The 27,726-nt window shown below is 36.7% G+C and overlaps 1 protein-coding gene across 1 annotated transcript in view; it reads left to right on the top strand.

Moving 5' to 3' along the window:
* The first annotated feature begins 14,857 nt into the window (after nt 1–14,857).
* NCKAP5 (NCK associated protein 5) overlaps nt 14,858–27,726 on the top strand; it is a 1,104,295-nt gene continuing 1,091,426 nt past the window's right edge. The window contains exon 1 of the mRNA XM_021009468.2: nt 14,858–15,206. The gene's annotated coding sequence lies outside the window, so the exon portion shown is untranslated. The remainder of the gene's footprint in view (nt 15,207–27,726) is intronic.

Below are 27,726 nucleotides of genomic sequence, written 5' to 3'. Positions count from 1 at the left end.
TTTGCCCATGTTTTCTTTGTGCCTAAACATTTTATCATTTTTTTATTACTTTTCAGAATGCTAGAGAAAGAACACATTTCTTTGATTTTCTCCATGAAGTTTTCTCCATCTATCTATTAGGACTAGTTCAATACTCTGTTTATCTCAGTAATTTCTTTATCTTTTTCTTGGATTTTCCATGTATTGATAATGGAATGTTAAAATCACGTACTTAAAAAAAATGATTTCTTCTTGCAAGACTGTGAGTTTTTCTTTTATGAATTTTGATGCAGAATTATTAGGTGCATATATAATTGAGATGTATATGTTGTCATTTTATTTAGCAACTTCAAGCATAAAATAATGCTCATTTATCTCTTTTAGTACTTGCTGGTTTGTATTCAGCTTTGTCCAGTATCATTAACACCATTTCTACTTTTCATGATTTGAAAGTAGCATGGTAAATTATAAGACTACATTTTAATTTTGAATCTATTTAGATCTTTCTAGAATAAATATGCTTCTTTTAAGCAGCATACTGTAAGGTTCTGTAATTCCCTTTTTGCTTTGTTCCATAGTTTAGTCTTGCATTTAGGGTTGAAATTGTAATGCTTGTCTCTCCTTCAGTTATTTTATCAGAAGGGAATCACATTTCCTTTTTTATTCTAGTGGCTTCTATTTTTAATCCAAAATTATCAGAGCTACTTAAAGCAAAAAAATCTTTCATCTTATGAGAATTCACGAAACTAACATAGTTTAACTTGGACTTCTTTATTAAAGACAGAAATTTTAGTTTATCATTACTATATCCCCCTTTCCTTCTACATCTTGGTGGTTTTTTAAAAAAATTTTGCCTTTTTAAACACCCTTTTGAAATCTTTAATGGTTTCACCAATATAGAGTTGTGCCCATTCTTATGTTTTATTAGCAACTGGCCTAGTTTGATTGTTCAAAATACTCATCTTCTTGGCTGGGAGGCATTTTTGTCCATGGACTTCCTTGAAATAGATATGTCTTTCTGTAAAAACTTCATTCTGTTTGCTTCTCACAAATCCATCCTACCCCTATAGAACATATTGAGTCCTGCTGAGCTGGAATGCCAGATTCATGGCCCATGTTTCTTAATTTTCAAGTGTTGTAATCGAATGTCTGTGATTCCTCCTTGTCCTTGAAAACTTTTGCTCCTTGCTTGGCAAGTGATTTTTGCAATTATGTTAGTTTAGTTTTTTCTTATCATTGTAGTTTGAATCTAGAGTTTCTAGGTATCTTAACTCTTTAGTTTATCCCTGTTTGGATATGGTGGCTATATGCGGCATTCAATATACATGTATGCATGTGCATGTATATAAACATACATGTGGGTATGCATTTATATATGCATATGTGTACACATATGTTCTGTTTGCATTTTATTTATTCTTTTCACCAATTATGGAAAATTTTCTTGGACAGTTTATTGAAGTACAATATTTCATCTTCTATCTTTTATGTTCTCAGGACCACTGACACTAGTGTGTCGTGATCTAACTTCTAAGTCTGTCACTTGGGTCTATATGGGTATACCTTGGATAATTCTATATATTTCTTTGAGCTTTTATTTCCACCTACTCCGAATTTTATGTGATTCTACACCCCCAATTTTCTGCTATAGCAAGTCTATTGTTGGGGTGGCCTGTATGAATTTTTTTTGAGGTTTTCTACTATTGTTTTCTTTATTACTTCTTTTTATTCTTTTAAATTATCTTTTGGCTTTAATTTTATATTCTTATGTGTGTAGGTTTGCTTTCTCGTATTATAGATCTTCTGGTTTCCTTTATACTGCTGTATCTCGCTTACGTTATTTAGCTATGACATGTGTTTAGTATGATATAGTAGAATGAGTCCTGGAATTGGAGCCCAAGGACCTGGGTTCATATCCCATCTGTGCTATAAACATACCTATAGAACCTCATTGGGCCTGATTTTTCTCGACTATGTAATGACTAGATGACTAGAGAGTTGAATTAGATGGCCTCTAAGCATCTTCCAATCCTAGAACTATGATACTATAAGTATGCCTCTTAGGATAGCATATCTTCCCCAACCTCTGGGGAATTTTAAAATTTTAAATTCTGGAATTTTAATTGATTTCATGTTCTGTAGCATTTTAATTTTTTGTCAATGCTCTTTGTTTTGTTAATTGATTATCAAAACCATTTATGGGGTTTGTGAGTGATTCCCTTTGAGCCTTTAACCAACCACATTATCTTGGCCTACTCCAAGTTTTGTGTGACTTGAAAACAACCAACAATTGAATATCTCTTTGACATAATGCCCTGATACTAACTAATAATAGCATACTTATTATTTCATGTCAGTATAAATGTTTATCACCTTGTAGAAGAAGGAAAAGAAAACCAATGTCTGTATGTGTGCACTTTCTGATTTATTCCAGGTGTGAGCTGGGGATACAGTGGCCTTGTCTCTCACGAAGCAGAGAACAACAATAACTACTCACATGCATACACCATTTTAAAACTTGCAAAGCCTCATTCATACATTCAGAGCAAGTTTATGGTGTTATTTAACCCCCAAACACTTTCTTGGCAGTTCATTCCATTGTTTACACAACCAAAGATGATGGCAGAAAAAAGCTTAACCATAGCTATGTAGTTATAACTTTTATGGGCAAACCATTTGAAATTAAGTCCATTGATTTCAATGTCTCAGGGTTATGTCTCCAGTTTTAAAACCAGGTATGTAAAAGAACATAAATAATTCCTTCAGGATAGAAGATGGAATAGGAATTTGGTATAGTCAATGGTGGGCCTAAATTGGAGCCAAGAGATCTAGGTTATAATCCTGCTTCAGATACCTACTAGCTGAATGAAAATAGGAAAGTTACTTAGCTTCCCAGTGCCTTAGTTTCTCCACATGTAAAACAGGAATAACTAATTTTTCTCCACCTGCCTTGTCTTGATGAAAATACTTGGCAGATGTCAAAATGCTATATAAATTTGAATTATTATAGGGAAATGAGTAAAGAATCTGCTTCACCTTAGGGATTTGACCAAACAAAAACTTGGACCAAGAGCTCCCTGATTTTCTCCCTGATTTTCTACTGCTTCCTCTGGCTTGGACAGTAATGGATTCAATCTTTCTCATATCTCAGATCCTTCTCCTTTTAACTTTATATAGTACCCAGTCAAACAGTCAAAACTGGACATAACTAGTAGCCAAGGCAGGTGTCAGTTGCATTTGGCATATCATATCTAATGAGCCTAATTGGTTCCATATCTTCATTACCTTAGGGAATTAACATCAGAATTCTGTACTCAGATGCACCCAATATCTCTTTCTTTAACTTTTACTTCACCCTTCCAAGATCAATAGTGCATACTTAATGATCATATTCAAATTTGTCGAAAATCTGCCATGATAAGTAGAGTACCTTGGAAGAATGAAGACCTGGGTTCTTGACCCACCTCTGACATTTGCTAGCTGGGTGACCCTAGGCAAGTCCCTTAACATTTCTGAACCCTATTTTCTTCAAACATAAAAATGGGGATGCTGATACCTGTAGTACTTATCTCACAGGGTTGTTGAAGCTCAATTGCGCTACCAAAATAAAAGAAATAATTGGGAAACTATAAAGTACTATGTAAATTTCAGTTATTAATAATAATAATGTGGTGATCATAGTAAATCAAGTTAATAGTTTTTTTTTTCTTGTGAGCATATTCAACCACAACCGAAGTGGCTATTGGGCAAAATAAACTTCATTAAAATATGTCATGGGGAGAAAAATGGTCATGCATACACACACACACATACATACACACATAGATACATGTAAATATCTGTGCACACACTAGAGTAAGTTAGATACACACATACATAAATACCACTATTATGCATGTGTGTGTGTGTGTGTGTGTGTGTGTGTACTAAGTTGACAATGCCATTGATATGTTTCAGGGGATTGTAGATAGAAGGATTAAAGCAAAAGGCTCATTTTGGGAGATAAGGTCATATAGATGGGGTGGGATTGTATTATGTGGATCTTTGTGGAATGTGAACAAAATTTAAAATCCCATACAAGCTTCTTTCTGTTACTCAACATCTTCCTGAGATGCCTGTTGAAACTGTGCGCAGAAGCCCCAATTTCATTTTAATAAAATCACATGCAAGATTTATTAATACATTTTTAAGATATTAAAGTTTTAATAGCTTAAAATTGCACCAAGAATTTTGGGACATCCTGTACAAGGAAGATTAATTTCCTTCAAAAATCATACATTATATTTCAAATCCAAATAGAATTTTTAAATTATTAAAACATTTTTCATGAATCCTACATGAGTATAGATAATAGAGAGTTGAATGTATATATGCTCATTTGCCAGTAACCACCACAGACACCAATCTGTTCCCTACTGAAGTATTAGAGAAATGCAGACACAACTGTATTCTTATCAGTGACTTTAATTCTGGTGCTTTTTAAAGATAAACACTGAATACAAATAAAACTCAAGTTTTTTTTTCCTCCAGCATCAATCATTATCTATTCACTGATAAACAGGATCTGAAATCCCTAGTGTTCAGTAGTCCACTGATTTCACTAAAAGGCTGTCTCATCCAGCTCTGAGAATAGTCTGGTTCCTGAATGGCTGGTGAGATTTATTTGCCCTGGTGGACTGAGCTGATAAATTTCATCAATGCATTTCCCCTTGGAACAAAGGGAATAAATAGGAAAGAATCATTTACATAAAACGAGTGAACACCAGCAAGGGCATCTTTATTTTGTTTTCAGTGAAATCATCCTTTCACCCTCATCTATCAGAAGATAACATCTCTGGCCTTTCTCACTTCAGTTCACACTCAATTGGAGAAACTCACCAATAACCAAAGTTAAAGACTTACATTCTATGCCTTTTGACAATCTAGTTCCAGATGTTCATGGGGCATGAAGCATCAGTTACTGGCCTTTGTTTGGGATATACTCTCTCTCTCTCTCTTTTTGGGTGAGGCAATCATGGTTAAGTAACTTACCCAGGGTCACACAGCTAGTGAGTATCATGTGTCTGAGGCTAGATTTGAACTCAGGAGCTCCTGACTCAGTGTTCTATCCACTGTACCACCTAGCTGCCTCAGGGATATACTCTTGATTGGATCAATTACTAGCCTGTCTTCCAAAGTGTCCACACACATATAAGTGACCGTTAGTAGCTGCCCTTCTTTCTGCCTCTTCATGTCATACTCCCTCACTTGTCTTTCCACCTGCAAGCCACAGATTCTGTACTGTCAGAGTCTGGTTCTTGCTACTTGTTTGTTTTATGTGCCTTAATTATCAGGCTTTTCTTATTGCTGGAGTCTTGCATCTGTTATGCTTTCTTTGCTCAGACACTTACCAGTCATGGGATCATGGGCAAGTTATTTCAACTTACTAAGACTCAGTTTATTTACCTGCAAAATGGGGCTACTAATACTGAACACTAACTACTTTATAGAGTTGTGAAGAAAGTGTTTTATTTATTTATTTTTTGAACCTTGAAGTTCTATAGCAATTAATTAACAAACATATTTTAAAGACCTGTTCTATGTCAGCCACTCTGCTAGATTCTGGGGATTATATTCTATATATTCTTATATATATATATATATATATATATATATATATATATATATATATATATATACATATATATATATATATATATATACATATATATATATAGCTTATATTCTTCTTGACAAGACAGTATGTACATATCTAAGTATATGCAAAACAAATGGAAAATAAATACAATACAGTTGAGGGGAGAGAACCAGCACTGGAAGATTTAGAAGGTCATTGAATAAAAGGTGATCCTTGAACTGCATCTAGAAGAATATGAGGGGTTCTATAAGACGGAAGTGAAAGAGTGGATTCCAGGTATGAGGAATGACTAATTGAAGGGTATGGTGGGATATGAGGAGTCATTTATAAAAAAAAAAGGAAAGAAAATCAATTCAGTTAAGATTGTAGAGAGCAGGAAGAGAAGAAATATATAATTAAGTTGGAAAAACAGATTGGAGATATGTTATAAAGCGATTTAAAAGACAGAGCTAGGCCTTTATAGTTTATCCTAGAGGCAATAGGGAGCCACTGATCTTTATTGAGTAAAAGAGAGTCATTGCCAGATTTGCACATAAGGAAAATCACTTTAGCAGTAGTGTGGAGAATTGATTGAAGCACAGAGAGATCTGAAGCAGGAAGACCAAATAGGAAGCCTTTGCAGTAGTCCAAGTGAGAAACAATAAAGGAGGGGCTCAGTTAAGATGGTGGCAATATGAATAGAGAGAAGAGATTAGAATTTGTTTTTATGATTTAGCTCCTGAACACTTCTTGTGTCCTGGTCATTAACTTGAATTTTTATCTACTTTCCTTTCTCTACCTTCTGGTAATTGTTTCTGTTTTTTTTTTTTACCTTTTGCTTTTGTCTTCTCACAGTTGAGGCTCCAGGCCAGTGTGTGGGTTCTCAGAATAGCTGCATGTCAGGCAGTGAGCTAAGCTTCCTTATTGACTGCTCCACCTGTGGTAGTTGGCTTTGCTGACAGGATGATGCAATGAGTAGACCTTATACTCTTCACAGTATGTACAAGCAGGACATCTCAATGAAACTGAATTTCTGAGGATGCAGAGAAGAAAACTACATCCCAGGCCAATGACTAAAAGCCTTGGCAGGGAGGTCTACAGAGAAATATAAAACAGCTGTGAAGAAAGAATAAGCTAGGTCCAAGAATACCTCAAAGACACAATATTTCCTAAGGTCGTCTGATGTTCTCAGTTTTTGTTATAGAAACAATCCAGAGTCCTGTGGGGAAAGGGGGAGGTGGTAATTCCCAAGGATAATAATCATTGCCAGGATACTTTTTGCTAATTATTTATAGCTCCACAGGTGCATGGACAGCAGTCCTGTCTTTGATCACTCCAGATGTTCTCTTTGGCTAAGAGAAGCACTGATGGTGGAAGTGTATGCCTTCATGTATGGTGTCTCAAACATGGAATCTCAACTGACTTACAACTCTTTCGTATGAAGAAAAACTTAACAGCAGGTAGGAGCTGTCCACAGCTGAAGCTCTTCGAGAAAGGCAAAAGGATTAGGATTAGTCACAGATTCTTGGTCTTAAAATGACACTGGCTGAATAGCAGGAAGGCTAATTGGAAATACACTTCTCTGATTAAACTCAAATCTATTTGGGCACATGGTTTCTTGATTTTGTGATGGACCCTAGACCATATTTCCCTGTTTTGTCCCTTATATCTGATGCTGCTATGCTGCCAACCTGTACTTCTAGATCTTGGATTCTCCTCTTGCCTCTGGCTTCTTTTTGGTCACTACCGTGAACAAGATACTCTGAGAATTGACTACCTCTCATTCCCAGCCTCTTTCAGGATGGACTGCTGAAATTGCAGGCTGCACTCTTAGATGCAATCCAGGTGGGACCAGGGTGAACAGTACACTGGAACCTGTACTCTAACATGTCTGATTCTGGCCATCAGTCATACTTGGCCTGTTGGGTCCTGTCTGATCTTTCCAGCCTCGCTTTTCTTCTATTCCTAGTCTGCATTCATTGTGCAGCTCCCAACATCCCAGAATGGGATAGAACCTTTTAGGTACTGCAAAATACTACAGGAATAGTTGTTCAAAGGCTCCAAATAGCTCTCTAATTGGAACACTACTTAGAAGTTTCTTCCATATCCTAGACCTACCACTTCAGAGAAGCCCTAGAAACCATGGTCAGATCTCTACCATTGATAGGGAAGAGCTTCCATGCCATAGGTTCCAAAGAACCCTAGGTTGATCCTTAACTGATGATCACATCTTGTATGTGGGATGGTGTGGGCAACTGCTTTTTGAATTCACTACTCTTAGCATCACAAAAGGCAGCAGCAATAGATCAAGGGTACAGGGAGAATTCAAGCAAATTTGAGAAAGTGGCTAAGGGGTGTATATGAAAGTAGGTTAGAAAACTAAAGAGATACCCAAGAGCTGTCAGTGGAGTCAGGGCAGGAGGGCTGGAATCAGAGGAACAGACCAGAGTAGCTGTGCATGTGTTCCACAGGTTAGAGCATGGTAGGGAGACCAGGCAAAGGCAGACAAAGAAGTTAAGCAGCAATAGTCAGGAATCCCAAAAGTGGACCACTTGGACAGCAGGGATCCAAAATCACAGGGGAGCAATCCAGGTAGCAGACTCAGAATGTTAACAATAAGAAGAGAGAGACTACTTAGGCCAGCAGTCCTCAACTTCCCCCCTCCCCCACATCCCTTTGCTTTTCAGTGATGTTTCCTGGCCCCTCTACTGAATACAAAATGAAATAAAAATTTAGAGTTAACTATGCATCTACTTATATGAAATAAAATGGATTATTTTTCACAAGTAATAAGCATTTATTGTTTACTATGTTCCAGGAATTGTTCTAAGAAAGGGAATTGAAAGGAAAAACACTGTCCCTACTCTCAAGGAGCTCTCACTCTAAAGGGAAAAATAGCATGTAAATAACTAGGCACATATAAGATATATACAGAGTAGACAGAAGTGAATTTGAAATAGAAAGTCACTAACAGGGGATGCAGGAAAGTATCCTGAAGACGAAAAGATTTAAGCTGAGTCTTAAGCCAAGAGATGGAAGTAAGGGTGCTAAGCATTCCAGGCATAGAAGACAGCCAATACAGAGGTATGGAGGTGGGAGAAACAGTGTTGAGTGCAAGGAACATCAATTTGGTTAGTGCAGTAAGAGTGTAGAGTGCATGGAAGGAAGTGCAGTGCAAATGTGCAAGGAAGACTGGAAAGAGAGGAAAAGGCCAGGTTACAAAAGTTGGAGTTTATATTGGATCCCTGCCAGGGATCGTTTTATAGAGGATGATATGGTCAGACCTATGCTTTAGAAGGGAAGCTAGGGTGGCACAGTGGACAGAGCAGAGTTCAAATTCAGCCTCAGACACTTACTAGCTGTATGACCCTGGGTTGTATTAACCCTGTCGGCCTCAAGCTCCTCATTAGTAAATGAGCTGGAGAAAGATGGGGCAAACCACTCCAGTATCTTTGCCAAGAAAACCCAAATGGGGTCACAAAGAGCCAGACATGACTGAAGCTACTGAACAACAACAAATGCTTTTGAAAAATCACTTTGATAAATGAGTGGAGCATGCTAATTATAAAAGCATTATAGTGGAAAGAGAATTGAGGCAGGGGCACCAAAAAAAAAAGGCTATTGTAATAGTTCAGGTGAGTGAGGATGAGGATCTGAACTATGATGGTGACTTTGTGAGTAAAGAGAAAGAAAGATTTATGAGAAATGCTGCAAAGGCTGAAATGACAAGATTTAACAATAGATTGGATATGTAGTGTGAGTGAGAGTGAGGATGAAGGAAGATACTGAGGTACCTCTGTGACTGGAAAGATAGTAATCTAGAAATAGAATAGATAAATATTTCATTAAGAAAACTATTTGGTGCATGACTTTTTTGGCATCGCAATGTGGCTAGATGTTTATAAGAAAGCAGTCAAATGAATCATGAAGTTCTTGACTTCCACATTGCTCTAAATGCAATCAAAGCATTTTAAGCATATTAAGTTAGAATAGCATGTGCTTTTCCAAGGGCATACCAAAAAATTTTTAATCTACTGATTTTGATTTGGAGTTTCTGAAATACCTCAATAGGCTAATATAATGCAATAGATATAAAGATGTACTTGGAGCCAGGAAGACCTGAGTTCAAATCCTACCTCAGGAATGTATTGGCTGTGGCCCTGGGACTTCTCAGTCTCAGTTTTCTCATGTATAAAATGGGATAATAGCACTTCCATTTTGGGGTTGTTGTGAAGATTAAATGATATGATATTGGTAAAAATGTTTTGCGAATCTTAAAGTACAGTATAAATGTCAGCAATTAGCATCTACCAATCCATACCCTGTCCCTCCTTGATGAGCTTATTGTACCTACCTTCTAGGCATATGTGTACTACACTTTGGGAATCTTTCACTTAGTTCTTATTCTACATCAGAAAGCACAGTGTCTTGTACTTAAGGCACTTAAGAATTAAATTGAATGTTTCTTCCTGGAGCTCAATCTAATTCTAAAATATAGCAGACCAGAAGCTACGGGTGAAAGAGCTCAAAACCAGGCACTTAGAAGGAGGAGGAAAGAAGGAAAGATCCTAACAAGTAACTTCTAGACCCGGGTGGGGAATCTGTGGCCTCAAGGCCCTTAGGTGCTGCCTTTTGACTGAATCCAAGTTTTACAGAACAAATCCTTTTATTAAGGAGATTTGTTCAGTGAAGTTTGGATTCAATCAAAGGGCCTCACTTGAGGACCTGCCCACATGTGACATCAAGGCCACAGGTTCCCCACCACTGTAGACCAAGAGGTGACCAAAGGACATTCATTTTAGAGTCCAATGATAAGTATGCTATCAGCTCTCAAAAGGGTCCATCAATAGTGTTCTTAAGGCTTGGAGTTAGAATTTAATTTAACAAACCATGGGCCCTTTGACTCTTACAATTATACCATGGCTACACATAAAGCAGTTTTCCTACTAATATGCATTGTAAAGGCCTGGTTACTTAAGAATGATTTATATATGAGCTGGTTTTGGTTATGGAAGCATTGAACCACAAACAAACAAAGAAAAAGTATCCATTGATTGAGGAATAGGTAAACATTGTGGTATACATATATAATGGAATATTACTGCACAATAAGAAATGATGAATATGAAAAGTTCAGAGGAGCATAGAGAGTTATATGGACTGGTGCAGAATTAAATAATCAGAAGTTGTAAAATAATATACCCATTGAATACAAGAATGTTAAATGGAATGAATAACAACAACAAGACACCCAAACTAAAATTTTGTAATTTTGATGACAAAGGATTTCCACAAAGCTTTGAGATCCTTTCCTCCTTTCACTGGAGAGGTGGGAGATTATGTGTATGAAATATTGTACATACTTTCAGACACAGTAGATGTGATGGTTAGTTTTTCTGAACAGTTATTTTTCTTCTTTTTAATTGCTTTTTTCTTCCCTCCACCCCCAAAGGATAGCTTGCTGGTTAGGGGAGGTTAGGAGGGAAAAAAGATGTAAATATGGATAAAGGCATGGATAATATGCTTCTCCAATTTTCAAATGGCCCAAAGCTAGAAGAATTATTATGTTGGATGACAGAGTCAGGATCCACAAAAATCAAAAGGCTTGTACAAAGAGCCAAAATTAATTCCAATGAAATTTAATGGGGATAAATATGAAGTCCTATATTTGAGGAAAGGATAGTTGAGATATGATGAGGCACTTATTCATATAAAAAAAGGCTTATGATTTTTTAATGAATTTAATGTTCAATACAATGAATCAAAGCAGCCAAAAAAGCTACTGCGGACTTAGAAGCATCAAACAATAAAAATAGCTAGTGTGTATAAGGTGATATTTCGTTGTTTTCTGCCCTGAAAAGAACACATCAGGAATATTGCCTCTTCTTTTGGGTACCACGTTTTTGGAAGGACAATGACAAACTTGATTGGGCCCATGGGTTTGCAACCAGGAAGTTGAATAGACTAGAGACCATAGTATAGGAGTATTGGTTGAATTAACTGAGAATGTGTAATAATAATAATAATAATAATAATAACAATGAAAATAAGCATTTACATTGCACTTAACTTTTGTAAAGTGCTTTATGTTACAAAGCATTATATCATTATTTGATATTTGACAAATATTATATCATTATATTCTCACAACAACCCTGGCAAGTAGGTGCTATTACTATTTCCATTTAATAGATGAAGAAAATGAAGTTAAGCAAATTACCCAGGGTCACACACCTAGTAAATGTCTGAGGCCAGATCTGAGATAAGAAATGAGAGCAAGGGTTCTAACATTTGACAGGATGTAAATAAAAACCTCCTAACAATAACAGCTGTTAAAAGTGGAATGAACTACAAGAAGAGAGAATGGGTGACCTACAGTTGAAAGTACAAAGACTAAATGATCACTTGCTAGGAATCTGGTCCACTAGGTTACAGTTTAGATACAAGTTAGAGGAGCTTAGTAACCTCTGAGTTTCCTTTCTTTCATTGTGGGCAAAAGTAGAACTGGACTGGGCTCAAGAATGGATCATTCCAGAAAGAGTTGGTTCATAGTTTCATACTTTTGTTGTTCAGTTGATTAGGTGTATCCAATTCTTCATGACCTTATTTGGGGTTTTCTTAGCAAAGATACTAGAGTGGTTTGCCATTTCCTTCTCCAGATTATTTTACAGATGAGGAAACTGAGACCAATAGGGTTAAATGACTTGCCCTGGGTTACACAGCTAATAAGTATCTGAGGCCAGATTTGAACTTAGATCCCCCAGAGTCCAGGCCCTGTGCTCTATCCACTGCAAATGCTACCTGCCCCGGTTTTGTACCCAAACAGTGCGAAAACAGTCTAGAAAATCAAAGTCTGGTTGTAGCTACTGGCTTTGCCCAACTCGGTCATCTACCAACAAGCTAGGGATGGAGGACTGATACAGTTTGAAATTCTCTAAGGGCTATGGGAGTATTAAAAATGAAAGAATTAAAACAAATTTTAAGGGCTAAATATCCTGGACCCCAGATTTTTGTTGGATGCCCAGACCAGTACTAATAGGAGCAGAATGCTTGCTAGCCAGAAGAAGAAAACATACCTTTCTAATTTTTGGATGAGATTTAAATGGAGTGAGTTTCATGATCAGAATATATCCCATCCCTGAATAAATAATTAAGCCCTTATTTTAAAAAAAGAGAGAGAAAAAGAGAGAGAAAAGATTAAGAACAATAAGAATGCAAAATCCAAACTTAACTTATGAATTAACAAAATATAGGATATAGCACGCCCCAGGAGCAGCTGATTACTTCATCAAAAGCTGTACTTAGAATATCTTTGACTCCTACATAACTACAGTGAACTCTGTTCTACAGCGGAGGTGAAGTAATTAATAATTTTCTGTGAAAATTCTTCATTAATCTAAAAGCTTAAAAAAAATCTTCCCTAACCCATTCCTACACAACAGTTTCTCTGAAAGGAGAATAGAAAAATAGAAAGAAAAAAAAAGATCCAAGCAAGCCCTATAATTTATGAGAACATCAACCTCTGTTAGTAAGTACAAAGAATCTGCTGCATCAAAACAGGTTTGTAGGATTGAAAATTCTGGGTAAGCACTTTATCATGAATAGAGAAAGTTCTTTCTCAAACAATTCTAGCTCAGGAAGAGATGTCAGGCAATGCAAGGGAATTAAAGGTAGGATAATGAAGTGGTATGACCTGTTCATCTCTAATGTTATACTTGTAGCAGGGAGGAGGGAAGTCTCAGATGTGACTTCCTCATATTTTCACTTCGTATGTGACTCATGAGCCACTAAGTTTTCGGCAGCCTCTGTTAACAGTCAGCTCTACTTGCAAATTCTGTATGTTTTGCACAATGGAAACTTTGTTCTAATTTTTAATTAATTACCCCCAAAAGACTGAAACCATAATAATTTGGGCAAAGAGAGGGCCAAGGAGAGGGAATATGGACATCATCAAGAAGAGTTGAACTTGCCTGTTCTTCTCAGGTACAGTCCTAGTACTGATCCAGATATCCTGCTATGTCTGTCTCCTTGTCTCACACCTTATGTCCTATTCTTCTACTTATTATTATTCCATGATTTTCCTGGAAAGACCTCTTAGTTCAGAGTCCAAGTTCAAACTCATAACCAATTAAAGTTATTACTCTTTCCTCTTCCCCCTCCTGATCTCTGCCAAACAATATGGACTGCAAACACAGCATTTTCTCCCCCATTGTCTTGTTGGAGGACCAGAAATGGGGGGGAAAAAGCTTCTTAGGACAAATTTCACAGTACACTTTCTCCACATAGATACAGTTTCAGTATGTGAGAGAGCCTTTGAAAACATAGCTACACTGGCTCTAGCATGACTTTATTTCTGGGTGATTATGTTAATTAAATATATGGCCTTTTCATGAGTCTCTTTTGTGCTTTTCTCAGTATGTATTTTCTTCTGTTTTCCAGAGTTAACATTTTGGGATCCCCCTTCCCATGCATAGCACTTTAACTCTTAGGCTCACAAATTCTGCATAAGTTCTTCTAACACTTTGACTCCAGGTGAATTTATTCGTTGCAAGTTCTAGCAGAGTCCAGGGCATCATTATTGTAACCCACTCTGAAAAATGGAAAGGAAGAGGAAATGCCACAAGTATTGCCAATATTTATTGTAGCTCATGGCTAAGTGTAAGGAAATAATAGAACAATGTTTCTCAGGGGATTATTCAAAAGGAAAATGACTTAAATTAACTGTTCAGGCAAACCAACTTATTTACACTGTCTTGTAATGCTTCACAGTGTTTGCGAGGAATAAAACCTAGGTCCATAAATCAAATCTCCTTTCAGAGAAACTGTTGTGTAGGAATGGGTTAGGGGGGATTTTTTTTTAAGCTTTTAGTTTAATGAAGAATTTTCACAGAAAATTATTAATTACTTCATCTCCGCTATAGAATAGAGTTCACTGTAGTTATGTAGGAGTCAATGGTATTCTAAGTACAGCTTTTGATGAAGTAATCGGCTGCTTCTGGGGCCTGTTTCAGCTGCCCTGGGCGTGCTTCAAATGTAAATGACTGCCAAATGGATTCTTTCTACATTCCAGCCAATTAAAATACATTTAAAGTGCAGCTGGTGGAAAGGAAAGCCATGTGATTGTGAGGGAGAACTTTGGGGCAGGGAGACAAAAAAACAAACATTTTTTTTTTGCCCAAGGACACCCCCGCCGCTACCCCCCCCCTTTCCCCCACAGCACTAGCTAGCAGAGCATTTAGGGGAAGCGGAGAAAGTCATAAAAGAGGCTATCTTTAGCTCCTGTCAGAATCAAAGATGACACTTTTAGCACCATCTTAAAAGACACAAAGCCGGGCGTGTGTTTGTTAGGGTGTCAGTTTTCTACCCCTGCCTCTTGAAACCCTGCATGTTGGCCTGCTGCCCGATGTGGTGCTGCATACAAATATTGACAGAAGACAGCGGTATTTGTTAAACCGGGACTGGGGAAGCCAGTGATTAAAACTCTTGAAGAAAGATCCGAAAACCCCAGGAACTCTTCTCAATAGCGTTAGAGCGTTGACCGAATGAAACAGAAAACACTGAGTTGGGTACAGTGAAAACATAGCACTGCCCTGTCTGCCATGCCTTTTAGGTAAGGACAGATTTTTTTTCCCCCTTTTAATGTTTCTGTCTGCATAGAATTGATTATGTGCTGGCAGCCTCAACTCTTTGATTCACAAACTGAATGTTTGCCTGGGATTTTTTTCTTCCTCTTCTGAAGAACGCAATGAGATGGTTTGTGTTAAACAGATAGGAGTTATCGAGCACGTGGGGGCGTCCAGGGCTTCTCCGGAATTCCAGGATGCCAGGGGTTTTAAAGGCTTGGCTCTCTGCTGACTTGTCTTCCTACCTGCTTGCACAGAGGCGTCTGGAGCTGTATCTTGTTTGATTTACAGCTGCTTTCTGCTTCCCCACCAATACCTGAAATGTTTTTCTTTTTTTTTTTAAATTTAATTCCATGCTTCTTGTGTCTTACCTGTGAAAAGTGATTTTTGCCTGGGTTCATAATCAATCTAACATTAACAGCTTGGTTTCCAAAGGTAAAAACATAAATATTTGGGAATACCTCAACCATTCCTAAAGCAGATTTTTGGATTGGGTAATACTTTTAAATCTTGCTTTCTTTATCTAACGAAAAAACAATTCAAGGTGCATAATCTCTTTGGTACCTTGTACATGCCTCAAAAAGAAAGGAAGGAAGGAAGGAAGAAGAAAGAGAAAAAAAGAAAAGAAAAAGAAAAAACCATAACACTCTAAACTCTAGACTTGGATCTTTCATTCTTGTGAATTGTAAATGGTACAGGGGGTAGGCAGAGGGCACGGATTTCTAGCCATCAGTTTACTAACTGAAAACATACAAAGTTCCTGATTGTTTCTTATTTTTGCATGTCACAGTCAGCCCTTTTTGGCTTCACTTTTGTTCATTGCAAACAAAGAATCTTGCCCATTTCATGGTAAAGGATCACATTGCAGCATGAGGAGTTCAGCTAAATAAGCCTTATTAATCTTTACTGTGCCAGTAGCTCTGAGGCCAGGCCAAACTGAGGCTTTCAGAAACTCTCCAGGTACCTGCTGCCAAAATAAATGTTGGGCAGCCTGGAAGGGAGATTTTAAGGAATCTTGCAATTGCACAGTTTTATCCATTGAGTTTGCAAAACCCTGGAAAGTTGAAACTCCAAAGATTTCAAAAAGAACCCATGCAAATCTATACCCTCTGTGTGTGAGAGCAACTTGTGGGGGATCATCAGTTTGCACACAGAGTATGTGTGTCTATGTGTGGGAGTGTGAATAAGGAGCTAGACTGAATGACTGTTGTGTTTATAAAATGGGGGTTGTGTGAACCAATACATATGTGAACGAATAAAGCTTTCTTGCCAGTGGCAGGGCCAGAGCTTTGAGAAACACTGAAGACTACACATGGTGGGGGGTGGGGGCACCTCACACAGATAGATCAGAGTATTTGGAGCAGTATAGATTGACAAAAGGCCTATTTTTTAAAAAAAGGAAAAAAGCTTTTGCAGAAAGGACAATGATGGATGATGACAATCAGCTCCAACAAAATAGATACCTGGATGCCTGAGTCAATGATGAATATATTAATGAATCCAATAACTAGTAGGTTGTAATGAAGGAAATATATATGGGTGATATGGGGCTAGTCAATAAGACAGCAGGGAATTTTCAGGTACTGAGGACTGTGGCACCATTTTAGCCCTTAGAAGCATCTAGGTGGTGCAGTGGACAGAGCATTGGACATAGAATCAGGAAGAACTGAGTTATTAGCTATGTGACCTTGGCCCAGTCATTTACCTTCTGTTTGCCTGAGAGATTTTATCTCTCAGGATTATTGTGAGGATAAAATGAGATATTTGTAACAAATGCTTTGCAAACTCTCAAGCACTATATAAAAGCTTGTTTCTTGTTCTCCTCCTTCTCTTTCTCCTCCTCATCTTGTTTTCCTCCTCCTCCTCCTTCTCAAATTAAGGAATAAAAATGGTCTTTGTCCTCAAAGAGTTTTCAGTTCAATCAAAGAGACCTGTCTTATAAATATGGAAGGGAAATTGTAGAACATCTACTCTAGGTCTCTGAATTTACAAATGAAGAAACTAAGGCCTCAAGAAGTTAGGTGCATCAGATCTTGACTGACAATACGTGAATGATTCTCTAGAATAGTGTTCTCCCAAGCTGGGGCTGTGGACCTCAAGAGGTGTGTAATCACCAAGAGGTGATTAATCAAAGGGTAGGAAAATGGATATTTTACCCTCCCCAAATCATAGAGATCTTCTCAAACACAACTCCACCTACATTACTCCATGCCACCCCCTTTCTTTTGATGTACAAGTTTCCATTCTCTGGATTTCTGCAATCCAAATATCCACAGCAACAACTGTATAGGTGTCATTTCAAAATGTCTATGCCTCCTCTTTCCCTCCCAGCTACCTTCTGGGTCCCACATCACATGTTGGCTTTAGCAGATGCTCCTTGAAGCATGCTTTAGAACAGTGACTGGTGAATGAGAGACCCACTTCCACCCCACCCCACCCTTTTTATAAAATTTGGGTTGGACAGAGTGAGATGGACAGAATGAGCAGCATGAGTGACTTCTGATCTGCATCTTGGATTTCATTATATTATTTTGCTCCCCAAGCTCTCCCTTCTTCCAAACTTCTTTCTTACTATCCGAGGAACCGCCACCCTTCCAGTCACCCAGGTTGACGACCTAAGTGTCTTCTGTATTCTCCATTACTTCACATATTTAATTATCAAATCTTGTGATTTCTACCTCTATGATACCTCTCTTATCTCATCACTTATTTCTAATTACATTGTCTAGGTCCTCATTACCTCCTGTCTGGACTGCTATAGTAGCCTCCTAATTGAACTACCTGCCTCATGTCTGTCCTCTATTGAATCTACTTTTCTGGACAACTGCCAAAGCTACTTCCCTACTCAATAAACTCCAGTGATTCCCATTGACCCTAGAATTAAATATTATTTCATCTTTATCATTCTTTTTTTTTAACATTTTTGTGTAAGTTTTATAATCTACATAATTATTAGGCAATGAATCGAGTCAAACAAGTTTTTCTTAAGTGATTACTCTGTGTTAGGCATTATGATAAGCACTGAAGATATAAATAAAAGCAAGAAGCAGTCTAGACTCTCAAAGAGCTTCCAACCTTATGGCACAAACAGCAACAAATAACTAGGTATATTATGTATATGTATATACACACACATTTGTGTGTATATGTATATATGTATATGTACATATATATGTGATGAAGATAATCTGAGAAAGAAAGGTACTGTCCACTGAAAGGACAGGGAAAGGGCTCCTGCAGAAAGTGTGCCTTGAAGGAAGCCAGGGAAGTTAAGAGGTGGAGATGGGGAAGATGAAGATTCAAGGCATAAGGAATAGTAAGTAGGTCATTGTAGATGGAATCAAAAGTCTTCTTTTGTGTTCTCCCAAGCTGGGCTGTGGACCCCAAGAGCTGTGTAATCACCAAGAGGTGATTAATCAAAGGGTAGGAAAAGAAGACCAGAATCTCTTCTCTCCTAAGCTCTCACCAACTCCAGCAGAGGCTCAGAGGGAGTGGATAATACTTCTTTCACCAATAAGAAGAGCTTTATGCAAATAGAGTTTGAACCATGGATTACATTTCTCTCCTGAGACAAAAAATTTTTAAGTTCCTTGAAAGATCTATAGGGCCAACTTTGAAATCTGTAACTATACAATATAGCACTTTAAAACAACATGGGTCATTTTCTTGGTTTCCTAGGTAACCAATTTATGGTATTGTTGAAACTGAAAGAATCAACTAGACATTAATAATATATACACTAGACATGGCAGAACATTACTTGAGAAGACACTACAGAAACCATATCTAAGTATATACAGAACATAATAAATACATATTATAAAAGTGCACTCATATTCATTGTACAGAGCAATCAATCATATGCAACCAAGCAAAGCATAACTAACAAGGCAAAGTTGGCTAGCTGCAGTGATAACATGGTCAGTAGGCCTGGAGTCAGGAAGACTCATCTTCTTGAGTTCAAATATGGCCTCAAACACTTGCTAGCTGTGTAACCTTGGGCAAGTCACTTTACCTCTATCTATCTTAGTCTCCCCATCTTTAAATGGGGATAATAATAGCAGTTACCTTTCAGGGTTGTCATGAGGATCAAATGAGATAATATTTGTAAAATACTTAGCAACAGTGTCAGTCATGTGGTAAGCACTTAATGAGTTCATCCTTCCTTCCTTCCTTCCTTCCTTCCTTCCTCCCTTCCTTCCAGGTACAGGATCTGGACCAAATTATCACTAACTTCTCTTCTAGCTCTAAATACTAGGTTTCTAAGATGCTATAATGCAGCGTATTAAAAAAAATCTAAATTTGTCTATTTGTAATTTTTGATAGAATAGATGCCACTCGATCATAGTGTGCAAGTTAAACATCAAATAGTCAACCTTTGTTTTGCAAATAGAGAGGAAATACAAGATACTTTTCTGTCTGGTAAAAAAAATCAGCTATTTTAATCAAAAGGGAAAAAATTAAAATAAGAGGATAGCTAAAATATTTTGCATTCATTTTAGCTATGGCTATATCAACTAGTTTGTTATACATTTATCACACTTTGTTGAAGCTATTAATTGCCTCAATTAGTATCTTTCTGATTCTCTAGGATTTTGCTAGTATACCACCATGTCATCAGCAAATAGGGATAGTATTATCTCTTTGCTTCTCTTTATGTCTTTAATTTCTTTCTCGTTTTATTGCAATTGCTAGCATTTCCAGAATGTTTGCTTTTGATTTTAGATAAATGGTTTTGTGACATTAAAAAAGAACCCTCTATGCCTATACTTTGTAGAATTTTTGTCATAAGAGAATGTTTTATTTTGTCTGCAGATTTTTCTGCATCAGTGGAGATGATCATGTGGTTTTGGATGTTTTGTTGTTTAATATGATTAATTATGGTCATTGTTTTCTTAATGTTGAACCATTTTTGCATCCATGGAATAAATCCTTCTTTGTCATAATGAATGATATCTTGGATAAATTGCCATTGTCCATTTAACAGATTTTTTTAAAAAATTGAGTCAATATACATTAATGACATTGGCCTATAACTTTCCTTCTATGTTTTATCTTTTACAATTTTAGGTCTTGGAATTATATTTGTCTCATAAAAGGATTCTGATAGGTTACTTTCTCAGTTTTTTATAAAAAATCTTTTAAAAAGGTACTAATTGTTCTTTGAAAGTTTGATAGAATACTCCTGTGAATCCATCAGGACTAGAAGATTTCCAACCCCTCCCCCCAATTGTTCCTGTGCAGCTAGATCTCTTTCTTTTTCTGAGATTTGGCTATTTAAGATCTTTATGTGGTTTTCTGATAGTCTGAGTATTTTATTTTTTTTAAGGCATTCTATTTCTTTCATGTTCTCAGTTTTGTTGGCTTTTAACTGTACATAATATGATCTGATTTTTTTTTATTTCTCCTCATTTTGTTTTAATTTTACCTTGTTCATTTGCTATTTTATTGACTTGATTTTCTGCCTTCTTTTAAATTCAATTAGCTAGAGGTTTATCAATTTTATTATTTTCAAAGAATAAACTTTTAGTTTTATCATTTCTTTTTTGTTTTCAATTTATCTATTTCTGTAATTTTTAATATCTCCTCTTGTATGCTTGTTTTAGTTTTGTTTATTTGGTTGCTTTCCAATCTTTTGAATTGCATATTCAGTTCATTTACTCTCTTTTTCTGTTTTTTTTAAATGTATGTTTGTAAGGATATGCTATTTCTCCTGAGAACTGCTTTAGCTGTATGACAGGACTTTTGGTATGTTGTTTTGTCATTATCATTTTCTTTCACAAATTATTAATTGTTTCTATGATATATTTTTTGACTCAATCATTATTTTGAATTTCACTGTAAAGTTTCTGTTTGGATCTCAGTCTTTTGTTTGTAGTCTCTGAACCAATTATTATTTTTATTGTGTTATGATCTATAAGATGCATATCAAGTATTTCTGCCTTGTTATAAAAATTTACAATATCTCTGTGCCCTACTACATGATCAATTTTTGTAAAAGTTCTATGTGGTACTGAGAAACATGTATGTTCGTTTTATAGTCCCATTCAGAAGATGCCAAAAGTCTTTTAGCTCTACAATTATCCATTCTACATTGTGACTTTTCCCATTGTGGTTTCAACATATTGCAGGTCAGCATAAGAAATAAAATGAGATTTTTTGGAGAGTTTTGCGGAAGCCACAGACAACATGCAAAGGCCAAGAGATGACACAGATGACACAATTTCCAAACTCAGAAATGCATAAAATATGTGTAGTATTTTTACTTAACATTGACCTATGTATGGCTTATGACCAAATACTTAACCCACATTATACAATAAAGTAGTATCAATACTGCATAAAAGAAAAAGAAAAAAAAAACAGACTTCTTCTCTATTATGAAGGAAAGGCCAAAATATTTTTGCCTTGATTTTCCAGACAGTGGGGGCACCATGCTCCTAACACCTGCATTGTGCAAGGGATAACTGTAATTTGTTCAGATCCATATTTTCCCGTTTTGTTTATCTTTCTATTGGATTTATGCAAAAGTGTGAGAGAAAGAGATATTGATGTCTCCTGTCACTATTGTGTTATTGTCTATGTATTCTTATAGCTAGTTAAGGTTTCCTTTATGAATTTGGATCCTAAGGCATTTGGAACATATAAATTTGCTGATATTTGTTTGTTGTCCATATTTCCTTTCATCATAATATAGTTTCCTTGTTTATCTCTTTATTTTTTTGAATGATTGTTTTTGTCAGATAGATCTGCTTTTATGGATTCACTTGGTGCACAATATTTTTTTTCTATCCCTTTAGTTTAATTTTGTGTGTATAATTGTTATTTAAATGGGTTTCTTGTAAGCAACAGATTGCAGGGTTTTTGTTTTCTTCTTCAATCTGTCACTCTTGTTAATTCTGTTGGATTGTTTAATCCATCCACATTTAAAGTTGTGTTAGGTTAAATTTTTCTCCATTTGTCTCTAAGATAGGTTTTTCTCAAGCTATGATTTTTTGCCCCTTTTTTTGTGCTGTAAACATAATACTATGTTAAATGGGGCTTTATTCCCAGTGGCCCTCTTCCTCTTACTCTCAATCCCCCCTCCCATTTGTTACTCCTTTCCATTTGGGATTTTTCTTTTAAGTTCCTTTCTTTTTTCCTGATTTTATCTGTTATTTAATTTCTCCCTCCATTCCTTTTCCTCCTAGTCAAGTAGATCACCTCCCTTTCTCTTCCCCTTCAGCTAACACTATTCATTGTTATTATTATTTTTAATGTTTTTGTGTGTCCCTTTCCAGGTGACACAGTGACTAGAGTGCCTGGCCTGAAGTCAGGAAGACTCATCTTCCTGAGTTCAAATCTGGCCTTAGACACTTACTAGCTGTGTGACCCTAGGCAAGTCATATAAGTCTGTTTGCCTCATCTATAAAATGAGCTAGAGAAGGAAATGGCAAAGCACTATAGTATCTTTGCCAAGAAAACCCCAAATGGTATAATGAAGAGTCAGACATGACTGAAAACCACTGAATAGCAACAACAATCTGGAAGCATATTTCTCTCACACTCTCCATTATTCTTCCTCTCTTTCTGTGTACCCTAGATCATCATTCTCCATTTCATGACCCTTTTAATTTTTAATTAATTAATCATAATGGAATCATAATTTTTAAGTATCTGTTCTGGACTCTCCCCTCACAGCAGTTTCTGCCTCTACCTTGTAGATCTTGCCCTGTGGATTCCCCTTTTTTTCCATTATGCCTCACTACTGCAACAATGCCAATTCCTGCAGGTGACAAAAAGGACTCCTATCCCATGGTAATATTCCCTCCACACTATATCCCTAATTTTGCAAGCCTCTACTAACCTAACGCCTCTGATTACTATTATTATTATTGTTTGCTATTCATCTCAAATTCTTCTTCCTGGGTGTACACCCTCCCACTCCTTCAAGAGCCAGTTGCCCCAAGGAGCTCCAACATATCCCCTCCCAAGGTAGGCTAAGTGGTATTTTTCAAGCACCAAATTCCCTGCACCACGTCCAACACAAGTCCCTTACCTCTCTTCACAGAAAATTTCTTATTTACCCATAGAAGCATTCATCAGTGGAATGCCTCTTACCACCAAAGCAAAGTTTCCCTCCTTCCCCATTTTCAATCATTCCTCCCTCCTCACCTACTCCCCATAGGCTTTTCTCTTTATGAAAAGACCAGAGGTCGCCTTCCCTTCATTGCTAGCTGTTAGCCCTCAATTTGATCTGGGCACATCACACTTTCCTCTCTGTCTCCTTGCTTCCCTCTTCCTTTTCATGCACCTTCCCATTTTGTAAGGTAGTGCCACAAAAGCCATTGATTGATGTGTGGAAAAGGAGTTGTCAGTCCCTGTCCACAATGTTCCAGGCACACCTCTTCAATGTTATCGCCACCTGGCTCATGCGCTTACCTTGGTCTCCTTGTGTACATTTAGAAAGAAACCTCTTCCTAGTTTCTCTGTTACTGTTGTAGTCCTTGGCAGTATTCATTTACCCTTCTGTATTTCTCTTGTCTGGAGTGTTTGAGAAGCAAATAATCTCTTCAGGTCTGATTTTCTTTCTAAAAATGTTTCAAACACCTCTTTATTAGTGGGTACAGAATAGTTTTGTGGTTTTCAAATTTCCTTTCTTTTGTTTTTGAAGATCTCTCTTTATAGCTGGCAGAACTTCTTGTTTCTTAATTGAATTGTTAAATTTAACAACTTTATGTCTTGGAGTTTGCTGCTTTGGGTTTTTTTTTTCTTTGAAGGCAATCTGAATTCTTTTAATTGCTATTTCATTCTATGCATTCATAAGTTACTTATATTATTTCCTACATTATGATGCTAAGTTTTTTTTTCTCTTGTATTCATTGGGGAGTCCAATGATCCTTGTGCTGCATGTACACATCCTATCTTAACGATCAATGTGTTTTGCTTAGATAGTGAGTATATTTTCTTTTAACATTTTTTCTTCTCCTAGATTGCTTTTCACTTCTTTGTGTTGGAATTCTGTATCTATCATTCTCTCTTTTGTTTCCTTATTGAAAGTTGCCATCACAGAGTTAGGTTTTTCTATTTTGTCAACTATTTTGCTATGGAAGCCATAAATTCTGCCCTCATGATTCTAATTTCTCTGAAACAATTCAGAAACTGTGTCGTGGTTCCATATCTCTTCAACTTATATATGATTCTCTTTCTCTCCAAGTGTTGTATCATTTTCCTTTCTTTTACAGTATATATTCACAGCTGGGTGAACTTATTTACTAGATCTTGAGGCCACACTTCATTTTGCCATTAATATTTTCCCTGTTGATTAATCAGCTTGTGTTCAAGGTCTTTCAGTTTTCTTCTTCCCGAGATCTTTGAGACCTTTGGTATTTTCAGTCTTTCTTCCTCCCAGCTCCCACTGCACACTTATTTTCCCCTATTGGTCACTTGCTAACTCCCTTTAATGGTAGTTTCCCTGTTGTCTTGATCTCAGCACATCTCAGCTTTTTCCTGTCCTGTACAATTCACAATTCACCAACCTAGGTTTCTGTACCAAGTGATTTTGAGGGGGAATAGAAGTGGCTCCAGCTTGAGGGTGGCAATTTAGAGGAACCATCCCAGCATTCCCATCTAAACAACTTTAAAATAATGCATCAAGTGACATTCTGGAGTGGCATAACCAATATCGGGTCAGGATGAGACATTTTCTAGTCCAAGAAAACTTAGGAGTTTAGGAGAGATCTGTGGCACTGAGGTAGGACCTGGCTTAGAGAGGACATGGCAGCATCACCAATGATGGGCCTTGGAGATGGAGGAAACAGCAGCAGCAGCAGCTTTAGGAGCTCTCTGCCCAGAGATGGAAAGTAGAATGGGCAATTGGTCAGAAAGTGATTACAGGAGACCCTTTTGCTAGCACTAGGCACAGGACAAAGCATTATTTGGCAACTCCATTGCCCAGTACTTAGTTCCAGGTCCCAGTTTTAAAGCGGAAAGAAGTGCTTGCAGTTACAAGGGATATAGGGACCTGATCACAGTTCCAGGGCAGGGAGGAGTGCTAGCATTATTTGTGGCTGCAAAGGAGCAGGGGCTCTGCTGGGTAAGGGCCAGAGTACAGAGCAGAAGAGCAGTGACCACACCTCTCTCTGGATCACACCACCTTGGAAGCACAGACAAGTTACAGATTCCCAGAACTAGCTGTAAAAACAGGTGTGAAAAAGCCTAAAGTTTGAGAGAGTCTCCTTTTCTCAGGTGAGCCAAGCCCAATTTGTAAATATATTTCAAAGTCAAGAAATCGACTAGAAAAATGAGGAAAAAAAAGAAACTGACCATAAAAAGCTACTATGGTGACAGGGAAGATCAAAACACAAACTCAGAAGAAGACAATGATATGAAAAAAGCTACAGGCAATTCTCAAAGAAAAATGCAGATAGACCAATAACAATTCCTAGAAGATCTAAAGAAGGAGTAAATTTCTTTTAAAAAAAATTAGGTAAGAATGATAGAAGAAAAATTGGAAAACTAAATGAGAGTGATGCAAGAAAATCATAAAAAGAAAATTGGCAGCTTGGTAAAAACAGCACAAGAATAATTTTTTTAAAAGCTTAAAAACAGATTTAGCCAAATGACAAAATATATACAAAACCTCACTTATTAAAAAAAAAGAACTCCTTAAAAAAGGCAGAATTTGACAACTGGAAAAAGAGGTACAAATCCTCACTGTACAAGTGCTCAAAATAGTCCTTTTAAAAATTGAAAATGGACAAGTGAAAGCTAATGACTCCTTGAGACATCAAATAACAATAAAACAAATTCAAAAGAGTAATAATAATAAAAAAACAAAATGTGAGCTATCTCCTGAGAAAAAACAATTGACCTGGAAAATAGTTTGAGGAGACATAATTTAAGAATTATTGGGCAACTTGAAAGCTATTTTTTTTTAAAGAAAAGAGCCTGTACTTTATGTTTCAAGAAATTATAAAAGAAAACTTACCTGATATCTTAGAACCAGAGGGCGAAATAGAAATTGAAAGAATCCACTTATCACCTCTTGAAAAAAGTGGCAAAATGGAAACTTCTAGGAATATTATACCTGAATTCCAGAGCTTTAAGATTAAGGAGAAAAGACTGCAAGCAGTCAATTGACCCACCATCAAAATCACACAAGATTTAGCAGCAACCATTATAAAGGAACAGAGGATTTGATATGATATGATGTTCTAGAAGGCAAAGGAGGTAGGATTACAACCAAAAATAACCTACCCAGTAAAACTGAATATAATACCTCAGGGGGAAAATGCAATTTAATGAAATAGAGGACTTTCAAGTATTCCTAATGAAAAGACCAGAGTTGACTAAAAAATTTGACATTTAAACTCAAGACTCAAGAGAAGAATAAAAAGGTAAACATGAAAGAGAAATCATAAGATATTTAATAAGATTAAATTGTTATATTTCTACATGGAAGATGATACATGTAAATCCTAATAACTTTGTCATTATTAGGGCCATTAGAAGGAATCTACATAGTCAAAAGGTATGGGTGTGAGTCAATTATTTTGGGATAATCTAAAAAAAAGGAGGTTGAGAAAGAGGAAGAAAGAGGGAGAAGAGAGAAAGCTGATGAAGAATAATGAAAACTGTCTCACATAAAAGAGGCACACAACGAAGACTTTTAGTAGTAGAGAGGGAAATAGGGTAGACAACACTTAAATCTCATTATCTTCTGAACTGATTCAAAGTGAGAAGAATAGATAGATAGATAGATAGATAGATAGATAGATAGATAGATAGATACTCAGTTGGGTGTAAAAATCTATTTTACCCAACAGGGAGGTAGGAGTGAAAGGGGATAAGAGAAAGGGGGATGTTAAGAGGGAGGGTGGATTAAGGGAATCAGAACCAAAACAGACTTTTAAGTAGGGATGGGGGGGAGATATGAGAGAGAGAGAGAGAGAGAGAGAGAGAGAGAGAGAGAGAGAGAGAGAGAGGAAAATAAGATGGAAGGAAATACACATTTTGTAATCAGAACTGGGAATGTGAATGGGATGAATTTAAGCCATAGTACAGAAGCAGATAGCAGAATGGATTAGAAACCAGAATTTAACAATGCATTGTTTATAAGAAACACACTTGAAAAAGAGACACAAATACAGAATTAACAAAAGGTGCTGGAGCATAATCTATTATGCATCAGTTGAACTAAAAAAAAAGATAGGGGCAGCAATCATGATTTCAGACAAAGCAAAAACAAAAATAGACCTAATTAAAAGTGATAATTGGGGGAAATACATTATGCTAAAAGGTACCATAGGCAATGAAGTAATATCAATACTAAATATATGTGCACCAAATGACATAGAATCCAAATTCTTAAAGGAAAAGTTAAATTAGTTACAGAAGAAAATAGACAGTAAATCTATACTAATGAGGGACCTCAACTTGCCCCTCTCAGAACTAGATAAATCTAATCATAAAATAAGTAAGAAAGAAGTTAAGGAGCTGAATAAAATTTTAGAAAAGTTAGAGATG

Source organism: Phascolarctos cinereus, unplaced genomic scaffold (assembly GCF_003287225.1).
Source record: "Phascolarctos cinereus isolate Bilbo 61053 unplaced genomic scaffold, phaCin_HiC Scaffold_726;HRSCAF=1367, whole genome shotgun sequence".
Lineage (NCBI taxonomy): Eukaryota > Metazoa > Chordata > Mammalia > Diprotodontia > Phascolarctidae > Phascolarctos > Phascolarctos cinereus.
Note: the sequence above shows the minus strand (reverse complement) of the source record. Positions and strands in the feature narration are given on the sequence as shown.